The sequence below is a fragment of the Orcinus orca genome, chromosome 18 (genome assembly GCF_937001465.1).
Source record: "Orcinus orca chromosome 18, mOrcOrc1.1, whole genome shotgun sequence".
In the NCBI taxonomy this organism is placed as follows: domain Eukaryota; kingdom Metazoa; phylum Chordata; class Mammalia; order Artiodactyla; family Delphinidae; genus Orcinus; species Orcinus orca.
The window spans coordinates 11,262,432-11,280,362 of NC_064576.1; the positions used below are offsets into that span (position 1 = coordinate 11,262,432).

Here is a 17,931-nt window from a genome sequence, read left to right on the forward strand (position 1 = left end):
TATAACAAAAATACCATAGACTGGGTGACTTAAACAACAAATTATTCTTTTTAAACATGTGTATACTGCAATTTTATTTCAATCGCACAAACGAAGTTAGCATGTAGGAAGTTTAAATGAAACAGTACTGTAAAAATAGCAGGGAACCAAAAAATCTAAAACGGAAGTACACCTAAAGCATGAGAATTCAACATTCATTAGTGTTTCATCTTCTTATTTGATTGACACTTGATGTTTGCAAATTTTGAAACAGACTTTGAGATCATGATGACTATTTGAAGAGATTTCAGCACCAGCACTAAGATTTGAACATTCAGTTGGTTTGCAGTTGATTTGTTAGCCAGTTACATAATATATAGTACAGATTTGTCACAGGTCAGATCACAGTGTTGAAGGAAAGAGGTACCTTCCTGTAATTAGACAGGATCCCCTAAACTGCACTCAGCTTAAGACATCCAATGTACAAGAGCATGAAAGCCATCATAATAATGTCGCTTCAAGGAACATAGTTTTGATAAGGAAAATAACCTAAGCTTCTGTTTCCCATTTTAATTACTGAAATCTCTTAACAATGACAAAACTGTCACATAGGACAGTAAATGTATACAGTAGTTCAATCAAACTTCTTAGAAAGAACACATTTAGCAATCTGGGATAATGCAGGATGACAGGAAATGTAATGTGATTCAGTATTGGTTCTTTTTGTCATTTTACACAGACATCATGTTAATATTAGATCAAGGCACAAAACTTTAGTGCATAAACCAGTTTCTTTTTTAAGATCTAGCATTTTTAATAGATATTTATTGGAGTCTAATTGCTTCACAATGGTGTGTTAGTTTCTGCCGTAGAACAAAGTGCATGTACATATATCCCCATATCTCTTCCCTCTTGCGTCTCCCTCCCACCCTCCCTATCCCACCCCGCTAGGTGGTCACAAAGCACAGGGAGCTGACGTCCCTGTGCTATGTGGCTGTTTTGAGTTCCACAGTAAGATATAATTCACGTGAAGCTCAGAATCATGTTTCAGACCATTGAACTTACCGAAGTTAAAATATAAATAGCTGAAGGCATGATGTAAAAGATGAAGTACTTGGTTCTGTTAATGTATTTACCAATTAAAGCCACAAAATATTCCTCATTATTATTCATGCAAATAATTGAGAAAAAAAGATAGTGCAGAAATTAACTTTAAGTAAAACATTATTCCTTCCCTTCCTCCCACTCCCCTATACTCTGCAAAATCTTTTCCCTGGGACTAGGCCTTGAAAAGGCCACTACATATTAGTTTGACATGCATTACTGTCTGCAATTAAAAAAGCTAATTTTGGGACTTCCCTGGTGGTCCAGTGGTTAGGACTCTGCACTTTCACTGCCAAGGGCGCAGGTTCAATCCCTGGTTGGGGAACTAAGAACCCACAAGCTGTGTGGCACAGCCAAAAATAAAATAAAATAAAACAAATAAAAAAGCTAATTTTGTGGTAGCTGTAATTACATTATAAAAATGTCCACACACGTAAATCTAAAAAAGGTTGAAAACCTACAGTAAATCTACAATATATTGTTTTACATTTGACCACTGGTTTGTGTTATATAGGAGTCACAGATTTGGTAAAGCATTTGTAACAATTTAGGAAGGCATCTACATCTTTAGATTCTGGACGAATTTTATGTTTGAATCTACAAAATTGCATGAAGTCTAACTCGAGAGATTTCCTATCGTTCTAAAATTCCTCACTCTGGATAAATCATTTTTAGGACACTTTCTTATAAACATCACCCTGTGAAAGCACATACAATTCCATTTGTTCCACATCTTATGATCTTAACCTGCGTAGGGCTGACCTCAGTTATTCATGGAATATCGAATATGATAAGAAGACAAACCTGAGAGAAACATTTACAATACAATAGCGTTAACTTGCGAAATTCTTCATCAGCCTTCTCTGAAAAAAAACTTCTCAAGCCTTTCTCCTCTTTATCGTAGTGTGGATTGTGGAAAATGTGGGATTTTTCCTCTTGACATGAAAATATTTCAAAGCATGGCGATCTTGCCTGACAGGTTTAGTATTTTCTGCATAACTGATACAGAAACTCCTGTATGACTCTCATCCTGTTGTAAAGGTCAGAAAAAAGCAGCAAACTGGGAGGGAAATAGCTTATCGCCAGAGTAGTCACGTCTGAAGGCTTTCAAAGTACGTTGGTTTTTCCCTCCTTCCGACTGTTTGTCTCCATTTTCTTCTTACAGCTCACAAAATGTAGGTTGTTGTTAACAGTTGTTCTTTGTAGGGTTTTTTTTTCCTTCTCCGGATTAAAGTCCTATCTCTCCTTAGTTTGTTTCTCTATGCAGTATTTGATTTGCTTAGTTCCTGCCTGATTGCATCAACGAGCTCATCTTTTAGCTTAGTTAATTCTTTTCTCATTTCATCTAGAATGTCCTGCTTCCGCCTGGACTCCGTTCCCCTGGGCTGCGAAGAAGGTGCAGATTTTGGTCTGGAAATAACAGGTGACTTGCTGCCATTCATTGTATTTGTTCTTTCCCAAGGTTTTCTTGTTAGTTCAGGTGTTCAGGTACTTGTTCAGGTTGTTCAGATTGTTCAGGTACTTGTTGAAGAGGCCTTAGAAGTTACAGGCTCTGAATCTTCATTTTTGTCCTCTTTTTGTTCTGTTTCTATTGTTGATCCTTTTTCAGCAGTTCTTCTCCTCCTGGCCAGCAGGGCACTCATTTCTTGCATTAAACCACTACCCCTTAAAGGAAGGGGTCCCTTTCCTTATCTGTTTTAGATAAGGCCGAATTCACACCAATGAATTGGGAAAGAGGCATCTTCCATTCATGACACTTTACGAAGTTTTGCTCCAGCAATTGCAGCTGCAAGTCCAGTTAAAGGGCAGTTGTCTTCAGATGTGGATCCCGAGAAAAATCCAGATGCAGGGAGGGGAGGGGCAGGTGGTGGAGGAGGAGGGGATACTTGATTAGGAAGTGGTGGTGGAGGAGGCGGAGGCCCAAGGACCAGGACGGAAGTGGAGAGGGGGAGGGGGGCCTGGGGGAGGAGGGAGCGCGGCTGATGCCTGGGCAGGACCTGGTGGGAGTGGAGGAGGGGGTGGGGGTGCAGGTGGTCCCAAGACAGTGCCCTGTCAGGCTGGAGTCTCTGCCGGCTGAGAGGCGGCCTGCAAGCCTGGCTCAGAAGCAGAGGAGTCTCCCCGCAAAGAGTTTGGAGAAGTCTCCACAGAGGCAGGGGCAGCAGCATTTGATATTCTTTCCAGCTGCTCCCTTTCTAGCTGCTCTTGTGGCTCTCGTTCTGGCCTTTCCCGGGCCTGTCTCTCCAGCCCCTCCCTCTCTCTCTCCAGCTGCTCCTGTTCTAGTCGCCCCCTCTCCAGCCTTTCCCTTTCTAACCTCTCCCTCACCAATCTCTCCCTTTCCATCCTTTCTCTCTCCAGCCTTTCCCACTCCAGCTCCTTTTGTTGTTGCTGTTCTCGAAGTTGCCTTCTTTGAATTTCCAATTCTTCCTGTGATGGGCCATTCTGAACATGGGCAGGTAGCTGTGAATTTTGTCTAGGCAATGTTGGCCCTGTTTCCTGTGAACTCAACACTTCTAAGGCATGCATCATGGCACTTGCGAACATTGGCGTTTTCTTTGCTGCCAAAGTTGAGACCATACACCTGTCTAGCGTCCCACCATTGGTGGAAGGTCTGTGTAGCTTGATTGTACTTCAACCCTTTAGGAACGGCACCGTTTATCACGACCTGATGGTCCTGAATCTTCCTGCCCACCACTCTGAACGTGTTGCTGCCTGTATGATGATATATATGAACTCTTCTGAACCCAGTTGAACCACCAGCTGGCACCCACTTTTTATTAGCATCATCATAAACCATCATTTTTAGGATTCTCTATGTATAGTATCATGTCACTGCAAACAGTGACAGTTTTACTTCTCCTTTTCAGATTTGGATTCCTTTTATTTCTTTTTCTTCTCTGATTGCTGTGGCTAAAACTTCCAAAACTATGTTGAATAATAGTGGTGAGAGTGGACAACCCTGTCTTGCTCCTGATCTTAGTGGAAATGGTTTCAGTTTTTCACCATTGAGAATGACATTGGCTGTGGGTTTGTCATATATGGCCTTTATTATGTTGAGGTAGCTTCCCTCTATGCCTACTTTCTGGAGAGTTTTTATCATAAATGGGTGTTGAATTTTGTCGAAGATTTTTCTGCATGTATTGAGATGATCATACGGTTTTTATCCTTCAATTTGTTAATATGGTTTATCACATTGATTGATTTGCATATATTGAAGAATCCTTGCATTCCTGGGATAACCCCACTTGATCATGGTGTATGATCCTTTTAATGTGCTGTTGGATTCTGTTTGCTAGTATTTTGTTGAGGATTTTTACATCGAGGTTCATCTGTGATATTGGCCTGTAGTTTTCTTTTTTTGTGACATCTTTGTTTGCTTTTGGTATCAGGGTGATGGTGGCCTCATAGAATGAGTTTGGGAGTGTTCCTCCCTCTGCTATATTTTGGAAGAGTTTGAGAAGGATAGGTGTTAGCTCTTCTCTAAATGTTTGATAGAATTTGCCTGTGAAACCATTTGGTCCTGGGCTTTTGTTTGTTGGAAGATTTTTAATCACAGTTTCAATTTCAGTGCTTATGATTGGTCTGTTTATATTTTCTATTTCTTCCTGGTTCAGTCTCAGAAGGTTGTGCTTTTCTAAGAATTTGTCCACTTTTTCCTGGTTGTCCATTTTATTGGCATATAGTTGCTTGTAGTAATCGCTCATGATCCTTTGTATTTCTGAAGTGTCAGTTGTTACCTCTCCTTTTTCATTTCTAATTCTGTTGATATGAGTCTTTTCCCTTTTTTTCTTGATGAATCTGGCTAATAGTTTATCAATTTTGTTTATCTTCTCAAAGAACCAGCTTTTAGTTTTATTGATCTTTGCTATTGTTTTCTTTGTTTCTATTTCATTTATTTCTGCTCTGATCTTTATGACTTCTTTCCTTCTGCTAACTTTGGTTTTTTTTTTGTCCTTTCTCTAATTGCTTTAGGTGTAAGTTTAGGTTGTTTATTTGAGATGTTTCTTGTTTCTTGTGGTAGGATTGTATTGCTATAAACTTCCCTCTTAGAAATGCTTTTGCTGCATCCCATAGGTTTTGGGTCGTTGTGTTTTCATTGTCATTTGTTTCTAGGTATTTTTTGATTTCCTCCTTGATTTCTTCAGTGATCTCTTGGTTATTTAGTAGTGTATAGTTTAGCCTCCATGTGTTTTTATTTTTTACAGTTATTTCCTTATAATTTATATCTAGTCTCACAGTGCTGTGGTCGGAAAAGATACTTGATGTGATTTCAGTTTTCTTAAATTTACCAAGGCTTGATTTGTGACCCAAGATATGATCTATCCTGGAGAATGTTCCATGATCACTTGAGAAGAAAGTGTATTCTGTTGTTTTTGGATGGAATGTACTATAAATATCTATTAAGTCCATCTGATATAATGTATCATTTAAAGCTTGTGTTTCCTTATTTATTTTCTGTTTGGATGATCTGTCCATTAGTGAAAATGGGGTGTTAAAGTCCCCTACTATTACTGTGTACTGTCAGTTTCCCCTTTTATGGCTGTTAGCATTTGCCTTATGTATTGAGGTGCTCCTATGTTGGGTACATAAATATTTACAATTGTTATATCTTCTTCTTGGATTGATCACTTGATCATTATGTAGTGTCCTTCTTTGTCTCTTGTAATAGTCTTTATTTTAAAGTCTATTTTGTCTGACATGAGAACTGCTACTCCTGCTTTCTTTTGATTTCCATTTGTATGGAACATCTTTTTCCATCCCCTCCTTTCAGTCTGTATGTGTCCCTAGGTCTGAAGTGGGTCTCTTGTAGACAGCATATATACAGGTCTTGTTTTTGTATCCATTCAGTGAGCCTGTGTCTTTTGGTTGGAGCATTTAATTCATTTACATTTAAGGTAATTATCGATATGTATGTTCCTATTACCATTTTCTTAATTGTTTTGGGTGTGTTATTGTAGGTCTTTTCCTTCTTTTGTGTTTCCTGCCTAGAAAAGTTCTTTTAGCATTGTTGCAAAGCTGGTTTGGAGGTGCTGCATTCTCTTAGCTTTTGCTTGTCTATAAAGGTTTTAATTTCTCTGTCGAATCTGAATGAGATCCTTGCTGGGTAGAGTAATCTTCATTGTAGGTTTTTCCCTTTCATCACTTTAAATATGTCCTGCCACTCCCTTCTGGCTTGCAGAGTTTCTGCTGAAAGATCAGCTGTTAACCTTATGGGGATTCCCTTGTATGTTACTTGTTGCTTTTCCCTTGCTGCTTTTAATATTTTTTCTTTGTATTTAATTTTTGAAAGTTTGATGAATATGTGTCTTGGTGTGTTTCTCCTTGGATTCATCCTGTATGGGAATCTCTGTGCTTCCTGGACTTGACTGACTATTTCCTTTCCCATATTAGGGAAGTTTTCAACTATAATCTCTTCAAATATTTTCTCAGTCCCTTTCTTTTTCCCTTCTTCTTCTGGGATCCCTGTAATTCAAATGTTGGTGTGTTTAATGTTGTCCCAGAAGTCTCTGAGACTGTCCTCAATTCTTTTCCTTCTTTTTTCCTTATTCTGCTCCTTGGTAGTTATTTCCACTATTTTATCTTCCAGGTCACTTAACTGTTCTTCTGTCTCAGTTATTCTGCTATTGATTCCTGCTAGAGAATTTTAAACTTCATTTATTGTGTTGTTCATCATTGTTTGTTTGCTCTTTAGTTCTTCTAGGTCCTTGTTAAACATTTCTTGTATTTTCTCCATTCTATTTCCAAGATTTTGGATCATCTTTACTATGATTACTCTGAATTCTTTTTCAGGTAGACTGCCTATTTCCTCTTCATTTGTTTGGTCTGGTGGGTTTTTACTTTGCTCCTTCATCTGCTGCATATTTCTCTGTCTTCTCATTTTGCTTAACTTACTGTTTTTTGGGTCCTCTTTTTGCAGGCTTCAGGTTCGTAGTTCCCATTGTTTTTGGTGTCTGCCCCCAGTGGGTGAGGTTGGTTCAGCGGGTTGGGTAGGCTTCCTGGTGGAGGGGACTGGTGCCTATGTTCTGGTGAATGAGGCTGGATCTTGTCTTTCTGATGGGCAGGACCACGTCTGGTGGTGTGTTTTGGGGTTTCTGTGAACTTAGTATGATTTTAGGCAGCCTCTCTGCTAATGGGTGGGGTTGTGTTCCTGTCTTGCTAGTTGTTTGGCATGGGGTGTCCAGCACTGGAGCTTGCTGGTCATTGAGTGGAGCTGGTTCTTAGTGTTGAGTTGGAGATCTCTGAGAGAGCTCTCGCCGATTGATATTACGTGGGGGCTGGAGGTCTGTGATGGTCCAATGTCCTGAACTAGCCTCTTCCACCTCAGAGGCTCAGTCCTGACACCCAGCTGGAGCATGAAGACCCTGTCAGCCGCACGGCTGCTGCAGGCATTGATACTTTTCTAAAGTCCTGATTGTTTTTGTTTATGACATCTCCGTTGGGGTCTGTAGAAATGATTATGACAGCAGACACAATGAGAGAGGAAAGTTAAACAAAGTTCCAGCCATGGTTGCTGCTTCAGTCCCTTCAGGAGTTCCCTCCAGCCATGGATGCTCTGTGCCCCGTAATGCCAAGTGTTGGGTGGTGGTAGGCGATATGATTATATCTTGAGTGTGCCCCTCCTACCATCTTGTTGTGGTTTCTTCTTTTTTTTGCGGTACGCGGACCTCTCACTGTTGTGGCCTCTCCCGTTGCGGAGCACAGACTCCGGACACGCAGGCTTAGCGGTCATGGCTCATGGGCCTAGCCGCTCCGCGGCATGTGGGATCTTCCCAGACCGGGGCACGAACCAGTGTCCCCTACATTGGCAGGCAGACTCTTACTCACTGCACCACCAGGGAAGCCCGTGGTTTCTTCTTTATTCCTCTAGATGTAGAAGATCTTTTTTGGTAGGTTCCAGTCTTTTTTAACGGATGGTTGTTCAGCAGTTAGTTGTGATTTTGGTGTGCTCATGAGAGGAGGTAAGCTCAAGGTCCTTCTACTCTGCCATCTTGAAAGACTCCACAACAAATTATTTTTCACAGTTGTGGAGGCTGGGGAGTCCATGATCAAAACATCAGTAGATCCAGAGTCTCGTAAGAACTCACTTCATGGCTTATAGGTGGCTATCTTCTCACTGTGTCCTCACATGGCAGAAAGGCTGAGGTTGCTCTCTGGGGCCTCTTTTATAAGGGTACTAATCCCATTCATGAGGGCTCCACCCTCATGACCTAAACACCTCCCAAAGGTCCTACCTCCTAATACTATCACAATGGAGATTTCAATTTCAACATGTAAATTGGGGGAGGGGGTACATTCTGTCCTTAGCACTCTGCAGTCCTGACACATTAAAAGTGAACATTTCCTTCGCGGTCCAGTGGCTAAGACTCTACACTAGCAATGCAGGGGGCACAGGTTTTGTTTTGTTTTTTTGTTTTGCAGTACGGTGGCCTCTCACTGTTGTGGCCTCTCCCATTGCGGAGCACAGGCTCCAGACACACAGGCTCAGCGGCCATGGCTCACGGGCCCAGCCGCTCCGCGGCATATGGGATCTTCCCGGACCAGGGCACGAACCTGTGTCCCCTGCATCGGCAGGCGGACTCTCAACCACTGCGCCACCAGGGAAGCCCGTTTTTTTTGTTTCAATTAATTAATTAATTAATTTTATTTTTGGCTGCGTTTGGTCTTTGTCGCTGCACGCAGGCTTTTCTCTGGTTGTGTCAAGTGGGGGCTACTCTTCCTTGCGGTGTGCAGGCTTCTCATTGCGATGGCTTCTCTTGTCGTGGAGCACAGGCTTTAGGCACGCGGGCTCAGTAGTTGTGGCTCACGGGCTCTAGAGCGCAGGCTTAGTAGTTGTGGCTCGCGGGCTTAGTTGCTCTGCAGCATGTGGGATCTTCCCAGACTGGGGATCGAACCCGTGTCCCCTGCATTGGCAGGCGGATTCTTAACCACTGTAGGGGGCACAGGTTTGATCACTGGTCAGGGAACTAAGATCCTGCATGCCACATGGCACAGCCAAAAAAAAAAGTGAACATTTTCTGGGAAAAAGAGAATGGTTGAGGCTACCCATGACCCTTAGATTTCTGTAAAGGCTCCAGGTTACTCATATTAAAATGTTATCAGTCAGTGGTTTTATTTATGCCATTCCTACCACTTTTACTATATTTTCCACAAATTAGTGAGCTCTTTTCATATTATATCTATAGACACAGCTAAATATAATACACGAGGAACCCATTAAATTCTGTAATCACTGTTTTCTGTAACAGGATCTGTGGCTATTCAAACTCAGCCAAAAGAGGCCTTCTCAGAGGAAAAATGAAATAACCAATGCAAAGACACCTATGATTTCATTTGGAGTATTCCAGCCACATGAGTGGAAAAAAATAAAGAAGATGGTGGAAGACCCCAAATCTTCCCAGTGAAAAGCTGTGAATTCACTTCTGCTTTGGGGTCAGAGCTTGGCCACAGACCAAAAAAGAGGGGCATATGAATGAAACCACATTGGTTGACCATCTGGGTTGCATTTGGCCCAAAGGCTTACCTCAGTTTCAGTTTTCTGAGATATAAAATAAGGCCAAAACGGATCCATGAAAATTGCCTAATTGGTAGTATTCTCAAGGCCTGTTGGGATTCAAAGATGACAATTACAGCTAGAGAGTGATCAATTAGAACCCAGGCTCCAATTTAGGATAATAAGCATCAAGGAGGACTTCTGTTTGTCTTGTTGGTATTTTGAATGAGCTCTGGAAAATACTTTGGGAAAACTATGCACCCCTTTGCAAAATTTTACTTTGACATCTAATAGTTTTCATCATAAATTTGACATTTCGGGAATATTATACATATTGCTCTTTCAAATGTATCCAGTGGAATCTAAATGCCAGGCAATTTATTATTTACATCATCCATTTAAGAAACACAGATCATCTTTAACAGTTGGATAGTTCACATCGTTTCTCATTTTCCTTCAAACTCGTATTTGTTTTCCACTTCCTCCTTAGAAGTTTATCCTAATATAACTTTCTTCCTTTGGCCGCACCACCCGGCTTGCAGGATCTTAGTTCCCCGACCAGGGATCGAACCCAGGCCCCTGGCAGTGGAAGCATGGAGTCCTAACCACTGGACCACCAGGGAATTCTCTACATTTTTATGCTTTAAAGTGTTTATTGCTCACCCTTTCATAATACTTTGCAAAAAAAAATATGTATATTTAATATAACTTTCTGTGACTATGAAATTGAAGGTGATAAAAATTTATTTTGTATTGAGTTGGTATTATGATTATTCTTAGTCCACAGTTGAGTAAAACAACAAAAATATATTACAAACTTTAATAAATGATAAAGAAAAGTACAGTTTTATTGAAAATGTTGCCAAAAACTGGAAACACATAGGTCTCCATCAATAGGAGAATGGATAAATGAACTGTGGTATATTCACACAGTGGAATCCTACTTAGCGATAGAAAGGAACAAACTACGTATACATGAAACAACACGAATGAATCTTGAAAATATTATTTTTATCTAAAAGAATCCAGACACAAAAGAGCACATATTGTATGATTTCCATTCATATGAAGTTCTAAAACAGGCAAAACTAACCTATGGTGGAAGAACATCAGAATAGTGGTTGCCTCCGGAGTGGCTGCCTCTGGGGTGGAGTGGTTGCCTCCAGGGATTGACTAGGAAATGGCATCAGGGAACTTTCTGGGTGATATCAAGACTCTGTCTTGAGGAGGGTTTTGTTACACAGGTGTATGTATTGTTGAAACCCACAGAATGGTCCACTTAAGGTTTGAGCATTTCATTGCATGTTGATCTTACAAAAAAAAATAATTGTCAACAAGTATTGAATTCTAACATGCTGAAGTATTGGGGGTAAAATATACTGGTGCCTGCAAGTTACTTTGGAACTTACCTGGATTGATAGATGGATAGAATGGAGGACAAATAGATATGTGATATGGCAAGCTTAGTAAAAATAATTCTAGAATCTAGGCACTGGGTATATGACGTTTACTGCAAAATTCCTTCAACGTTTCTGTATGCTTGAAATTTTTCATTAAAACATTTGAAAAATGTATTGAAAATGCTATCTTACTAAGATGGGTGTGAATATCTTCAATCAGTTCATATATCCAAGAATATTACTTCTTGTTAGAATTAATGCTAGTTTCAGCATCAACTTCATGCATGTTTTCCTCTTTTAAAAATGTAAGCTCTGAGGAAACATGTAGATAGATGGTAGAAAATGGAGAGAGAGAAAACAGTGGAGAGAAAGGCATCTCGTTGAGGGATGAAGAGGATCCACCCAGCATGGTGTGGAGAGGAAGGCACGGATACAGAGACACTGCAGGAGTACAAACAAATGGACTCAACGCAGAGATCAAGATCCAGGACCCAGTGCCTTTAGGGGGAGAAGACAAAGACGTTTCTGGGCCACTAACGCTGAAGATCCCATCAGCAAACATAGGGAACACATTCTAGAGCAGAGAGAGAAGTCATCTCTGGACACTTTCATCTTAAGTCACCAGAGCTACATCCAGAGGGGAATTCTGAGTAAGAATTCAGAAGTGTGGGTATGAAGTTCAGAGGCGAGGTCAGGGACAAAAGTTGATTTGCAGCACCAGTACTTAGCTGATTTCACTGCTCCGGTTACCCAGCCAAAGCTCATGCTCTATCGGGAGCCATATCCTTTGAATTTCGCCCATGGTCTTGGGAGTTTGGTACTTTGAAGGAACAGGGGGGATATCAGATTAAATCATCAAGAAAAAACGGGGGAGATTCTAGGACTCTACCTACCCTCCGGATGATTGAGAAAGAGTTGGCTGTGAAGAGGAGGAGAATCAAGGGAATAAACCCTCACTGAAGCCAAGAGAAAGGAGAGGTTGCCAGAGGAGGGTGTGCTCAGACAATCCTGTTAAATGCTGCAGAGTTTAAGGAGGATTAGGACTGAAATGGGGCTACTGTCTATTGCAGAACAGCAGTTATTCTCCACCAGAGCAATTTTGACCCCCATACCTAGGAGAGTGGTGCTACTGGCATCTAGTGGGTAAGGGCCAGGGGTGCTGCTAAACATCCTACACTGCACAGGACAGCTCTTCTCACAACAAAGAATTATTCTGCCCCAAGTATCAATAGTGCAGCGGTTAAAATCCCTGCTAATACGGCAACTGTAGAATTTGCTGGGATGAACTCATTTTCAAGTATTCTTATCAGAGCATGTGTCTCCAATAGGAGCTTAGAAAATGTGGTCCCCCGAAGTGAGAGAGTGGCATGGACTTATATATACTACCAAATGTAAAATAGATAGCTAGTGGGAAGCAGCCGCATAGCACAGGGATGTCAGCTCAGTGCTTTGCGACCACCTAGAGGTGTGGGATGGGGGGGTGGGAGGGAGAAGCAAGAGGGAGGGGATATGGGGATATATGTATATGTATAGCTGATTCACTTTGTTATAAAGGGGAAACTAACACACCATTGTAAAGCAATTATACTCCAATAAAGATGTATAAAAATAAAAATATAAAGGTAAGCTAAATGACCTAACGCTTTAAAAAAAAGAAAGAAAATGTGGTCCCCAATGTTGAGGCATCCTGAAGGGAATTATCCCCGTATCTTAGCCAGGGGGATAGACTCAGCTTTCTACCTTTTCGGAGCTTATTTCCCATTGGCTGTCCCCTTCTTCACTCTCTTTTTTTTTAATTTTTAAAATTTATTTATTTTTGGCTGCATTAGGTCTTCGTTGCTGCATGTGGTCTTTCTCTAGTTGTGGCGAGCAGGGGCCACTCTTCGTTGCGGTGTGCGGGCTTCTCATTGCAGTGGCTTCTCTTGTTGCGGAGCACGGGTTCTAGGCACACGGGCTTCAGTACTTGTGGCGCGCGGGCTCAGTAGTTGTGGTAAACAGGCTTAGTTGCTCCGCGGCATGTGGGATCTTCCCGGACCAGGGCTCGAACCTGTGTCCCCTGCATTGGCAGGTGGACTCTTAACCACTGTGCCACCAGGGAAGTCCTTTCACTCTCTTTTTTAAAATCTTAAACTGATTTAAGATTTTAAAAAATTGAATAATTGAATCATTTATACTTCCATGATCTCCAGTGAACCATGCCCCATCCTGTTTTCTACATTCGCACAAACTCTCACTTACACATACACACACTATTTTGCACACATTCCCTATCCTCAACACATCATCTTATTTCTCTTGATTTTCCACCTAGAGGTCTGGTTGAAATGACCTGGAATCACCTCCTACTCCCTGGGTTGGTCCAGTTGCTGCCACTTACTGCTCCTTCCGCAGAACTGACCAGCTCATCACAGTCCCTTCACGCTCTCTCCTCAGGAGCCCTCAGTGCCCAGCACACTCTAAGGTTCAGAAATTATATGCTGGCCCTGAATCCTTGATGAGAATTGGAGTTGACAGTTTTCTGGAAAACAAACACAATTTGTCCCTTCTCACCTGGCCCTTTATGTCTTCCTCCCATAGAACCTTTCCAGTGAATTTCTATGTTGGTTACAATCTACTGGCCTAAATTCTATATTCTTCAGTGCTGATTTTTCTCTTTCCTCATTCCTTCCCTGCTTTGGCTGTGAGACCAAAGGGCCAAAGAGCAATTTTTAAAAATGAAGTAAATACGTTTAATAGCTCTTTCCTCTTATTAAACTCCACAGCATCTCTTCATTTCTCCCCTCTCTCACCCATCCTCTCATTCCGGCTGGAAAAACTGCCCTGCATCTTCGCTGCCAAAGTTTGACTTGTTCTGGAGTTTCATTCAGGTACTTTCATTCTGAGTTTTCCAGCACTAAACCTGTCTTCTGAGAGGGCATTAGAAGAAGTAAGGGGTTCATGGCAGCAGATCTGTTCTCCTCGAACCAATGTATATACACATATATAGACTCTGAGTCCTCTGGCTCAAGAGCCAGGAGATCCTAATGTTATTATTGAACTTTATGTAATCAAGCACTGAGCACTGGCAAAAAGTACAGGCACAGTTTCTTGGGGATTTTTTTTATTATTTGACAGTTTAATCGAACTTGTTTCTCTTCCTTTGAAAATGTTCTAGAAAATAAAACAGCAGTAAAAATTGATTTTTCCGCACTGTTATTTGATACATCAATCTGTTACTTTCAAGTTTGCTTCCTACTCCTCTTGTAGATATTTTGATGAGTTTCTGTTAAAGCAGTAACAATTTAATTTTTTTTTTTTTTTTTTTTTTTGCGGTACACGGGCCTCTCACTGTTGTGGCCTCTCCCGTTGCGGAGCACAGGCTCCGGACGCGCAGGCTCAGCGGCCATGGCTCACGGGCCCAGCCGCTCCGCGGCATGTGGGATCCTCCCAGACCGGGGCATGAACCTGTGTCCCGTGCATCGACAGGCGGACTCTCAACCTCTGCACCACCAGGGAAGCCCAACAATTTAATTTTTAATGATGGGGCTTCCCCGGTGGCGCACTGGTTAAGAATCCTCCTGCCAAGGCAGGGCACACGGGTTCAAGCCCTGGTCCCGGAAGATCCCACATGCCGCGGAGCAGCTAAGCCTGTGCGCCACAGCTCCTGAGCCTGCACTCTAGAGCCCGCAAGCCACAACTACTGAGCCCATATGCCACAACTACTGAAGCCCACATGCCTAGAGCCCGTGTTCTGCAACAAGAGAAGCGATGACAATGAGAAGCCTGCGCACTGCAATGAAGAGTAGCCCCTGCTCACCGCAACTAGAGAAAGCCTGCGCACAGCAACAAAGACCCAACACAGCCAAACAAAAAAACTAACTAATTAATTAATTAAAAAAAAATTTGTTTAATGATGGATATTTTATTGCCGGTCTCCTAATGCTCAGCTTCAACTTTCAATCTAGTGGTTTATTTATTAAGACATTGGCTCTTTTGACTATCTGTGACTCATTTCTCTAAGGCTCCATTCTTTTAAAATGCCAAAGCACAAGTAAGGACAGTTATATAATCAAATGATGGTTTGATAACAGACACCCTGGGCATCAGCCATGAAATATGCATTCAAGGATCAGGTAGCAACAAAGGGAGAAAAGAGACCGGAAAAAAAAAAAAGCAGAGCCTCAGGTACCTGTGGGACAGTAACTAAACATCTAACATCTGTGTCATTGGAGTCACCGACCTTTGGCTGGTTGCAGACAGGACACCAGCGGGAGCTAGACAGTCAATTTTACTCTTTCCGGAAGACTTTTCTGAGATGCAGTGGTTTATCCCACCTGTCTGAACACATCACACAGGGCCAGGCTTTCAGCTGTGCTGCTTATGAAGCTCTAGGCAGCTTAGTGTGCCCCCCTTTATAATTATTCTCCCCCTTCCCATTTCCCTCCCCACTGATTCCGGGAGCGTGCATTCCCCATGAACATGCTACCACAGAAGATTTGATTCTATTTTAAAGCAAACCTGTATCTCTTTATCTTTCTGGAATCCTCTTAGTTATGTTATTTCCCTTAGTTATATCTCTCGAGTTTTTTTTCCCTCTTGTAGTTTCCATTTCTTTGTATATTCATTCTGTCTTTTAAGCTTTTGTTCTATTTGTCTTCCATACCGCCAGGTTGGATCTTAACAGTGACAATTTTCTCTTAATATTTTAGTTTAAAGTGTTTTTAGTTCCAGAAAGTTTATGTGTGATTGAATCTTCTTATGTGCTCTTTTTATATTTTAATTCAACTTTTTGTCTGTCTCCTCCAGCAATTTTATTTCCCTAAAACTTAACTATCATGACTATTCTGATAGTTTCTCTGTGGCTACTGTGTCTTCATAAGGTATTTATATTGGTTTCCTATTACTGCTGTAACAAATTACTGCAACTTAGTGGCTTAAAATGACATAAATTTATTATCTCACAGTTCTGGTTGTCAGAAGTCCTAAAATAAAGATGTCAGCATAACTTCGTTCCTTTTGGAGGCTTTGGGGAAGAATTCACTTCCATGTTTGCATTCCTCAAGTGAGTCCTGATCAAGTCTTCCATGTGGCTGGGTTTTCTTCAACCTTGGTTCTCACTCTAGTGGCTGAACACTCTGTCCCCATGTAGCACTCAGTTCCAGTGTCTCTTGACTTGTAAGCCTACTTTTGTAGCCTGACCAATGACTGTCCCTTTAGCCAGTCCTGTGGCTTCCAGACGTTACTCCTTGTCCGTTTGGATCATTATGTTCTCAAATGCAAGGCTGCCATGCCTCAGTGTCTGCCCAACACCCGTGTATTGCACTTAGTCCCCTTGGGGGATTGGTTCCAGGGAGCCCCACAGATAACAAAATCCACGGATGCTCAAGTCCCTTGTATAAAATGGCATAGTATTTGCATATAACCTACACATATCTTTCCCATGCTTTAAATCATCTCTCGATTACTCCTAATACCTAATACAATGTAAGTGCTATGTAAATAGTTGTAATTACAATGTAAATACTATGTAAATTGTTGGCACCAAGTGGCAAATTCGGATTTTGCTTTTTGGAACTTTCTGGAATTCCCCCTGCCCCCTATCCAAGTTTGACAAATCCCTGGTTGGTTGAATCTGTAGATGTGGAACCAGGAAATACAGAGGGCTGTTTTTCTGGATTTCCTAAGTGCTAAGCGCTGCCTGGTTCACTGTCCGTCTTAGTCATCTCAGCAGGTGATGTGCTGCCTGCACCTGGGTCCCCTCCCTCCATGCATCTTTCTTTGCTCCATGAGCATGTGTAGACTCCAGGTGCAGACCGCTCCTGGGCTGGCCCATCCTGTCTACTCCATCCCCAAGCTCCTGTTCTGATAGAAAGGATGTGGAATTCAGACACTTCCCAGCAGGGCAGCTCCTTGGAGGTGGGGACCTCATTTTGCATACGCTCAACTGCATTAAACTCCTAGCTGTTCTGAAAAAAAAAAAAAAAAAAAGCTGATTTTGTTCAACCATGTTAAACTCTTAGTTATTATGGAAAAACAAATCTGATTTTCATATTCTCATTTTACCTCCAAAATATATAATTTCATCAAACTCCCCTTCACAAATGGGTCTTCTATAGCTCATTAACCACAAGATTTTGTTCTCTTATAAAAATATATCAGGAAGATTTGAGAATCTGAAACTGTGATGAAAACCCCGTGTTGGCCTGAGTGTATGAGGAGAGTGGTTGGGAACATTTTCTTCCAGCTGTCCTCGTATGGCAGCCATAGAATCTTCAGCACGTCTTTTTACAGTTTTTGTGACTCATTTCCTCACTTGTAACAGAGAAGTACTAATGCAGTGCCAACCAGCCATAAAGGAGTGTTATGAAAATTCTGGCCATATGATAATTAAAACTTTATTTCATATATGATTTTGAACTTATGTGTTTATAATACAATACTCTAGGGTATGAATATCTTATATTATTTTTGGCTCCTCTTGTAGTGACTAGAAGCTGTGAATTATATAGACCGTGATGGAAAATCACTCCCTGCACAGCACCCTGGACTGCAGTGTCCATAAAAGGCACCGTGCTGGCTCCAGAAACTGAACAATTTCATAACTAACCTGTGATCCTAGTTCCCTCCCCTTCACATCTGAGAGTGAACTGGCACAAAGTGGAGAAAAGTCTCTTTCTTTCGCATGTTTTCATCTCACAGCTCCTCTTGCAGGTCTCCTAGTTGGAAAGCTATTTCTACATAGGAAGGTTGCTGTTCCTGGAAGAATCCTTTGTGGTTCTATGGTGTAGCTTCTCTCCCAATGCAAAAGCCCCATCTGCAAAATCGAGAGATGGCCTGCCCAGCGTTAATTATGTATGTATTTATTGAACACCTACTGTGGGCTAGATATTGTGTCAGGCCTCGCACATTGGCAGAGCCCCAGATAAAGACTCAAGTGCAAGTAGTTTATGTGAGAGAGGGTCCCAGGAAACACTGGACATG

The 17,931-nt window shown here is 41.7% G+C and overlaps 1 protein-coding gene and 1 pseudogene across 1 annotated transcript in view; one reads left to right on the forward strand and one right to left on the reverse strand.

The window, feature by feature from the left end:
- Window positions 1–17,931, forward strand: part of DOCK9 (dedicator of cytokinesis 9) — a 352,709-nt gene that overhangs the window by 25,545 nt on the left and 309,233 nt on the right. Inside the window, exon 2 of the mRNA XM_049701162.1 lies at window positions 2,433–2,506. The gene's annotated coding sequence lies outside the window, so the exon portion shown is untranslated. The remainder of the gene's footprint in view (window positions 1–2,432; window positions 2,507–17,931) is intronic.
- Window positions 1,761–4,990, reverse strand: LOC101289328 (protein enabled homolog; annotated as a pseudogene).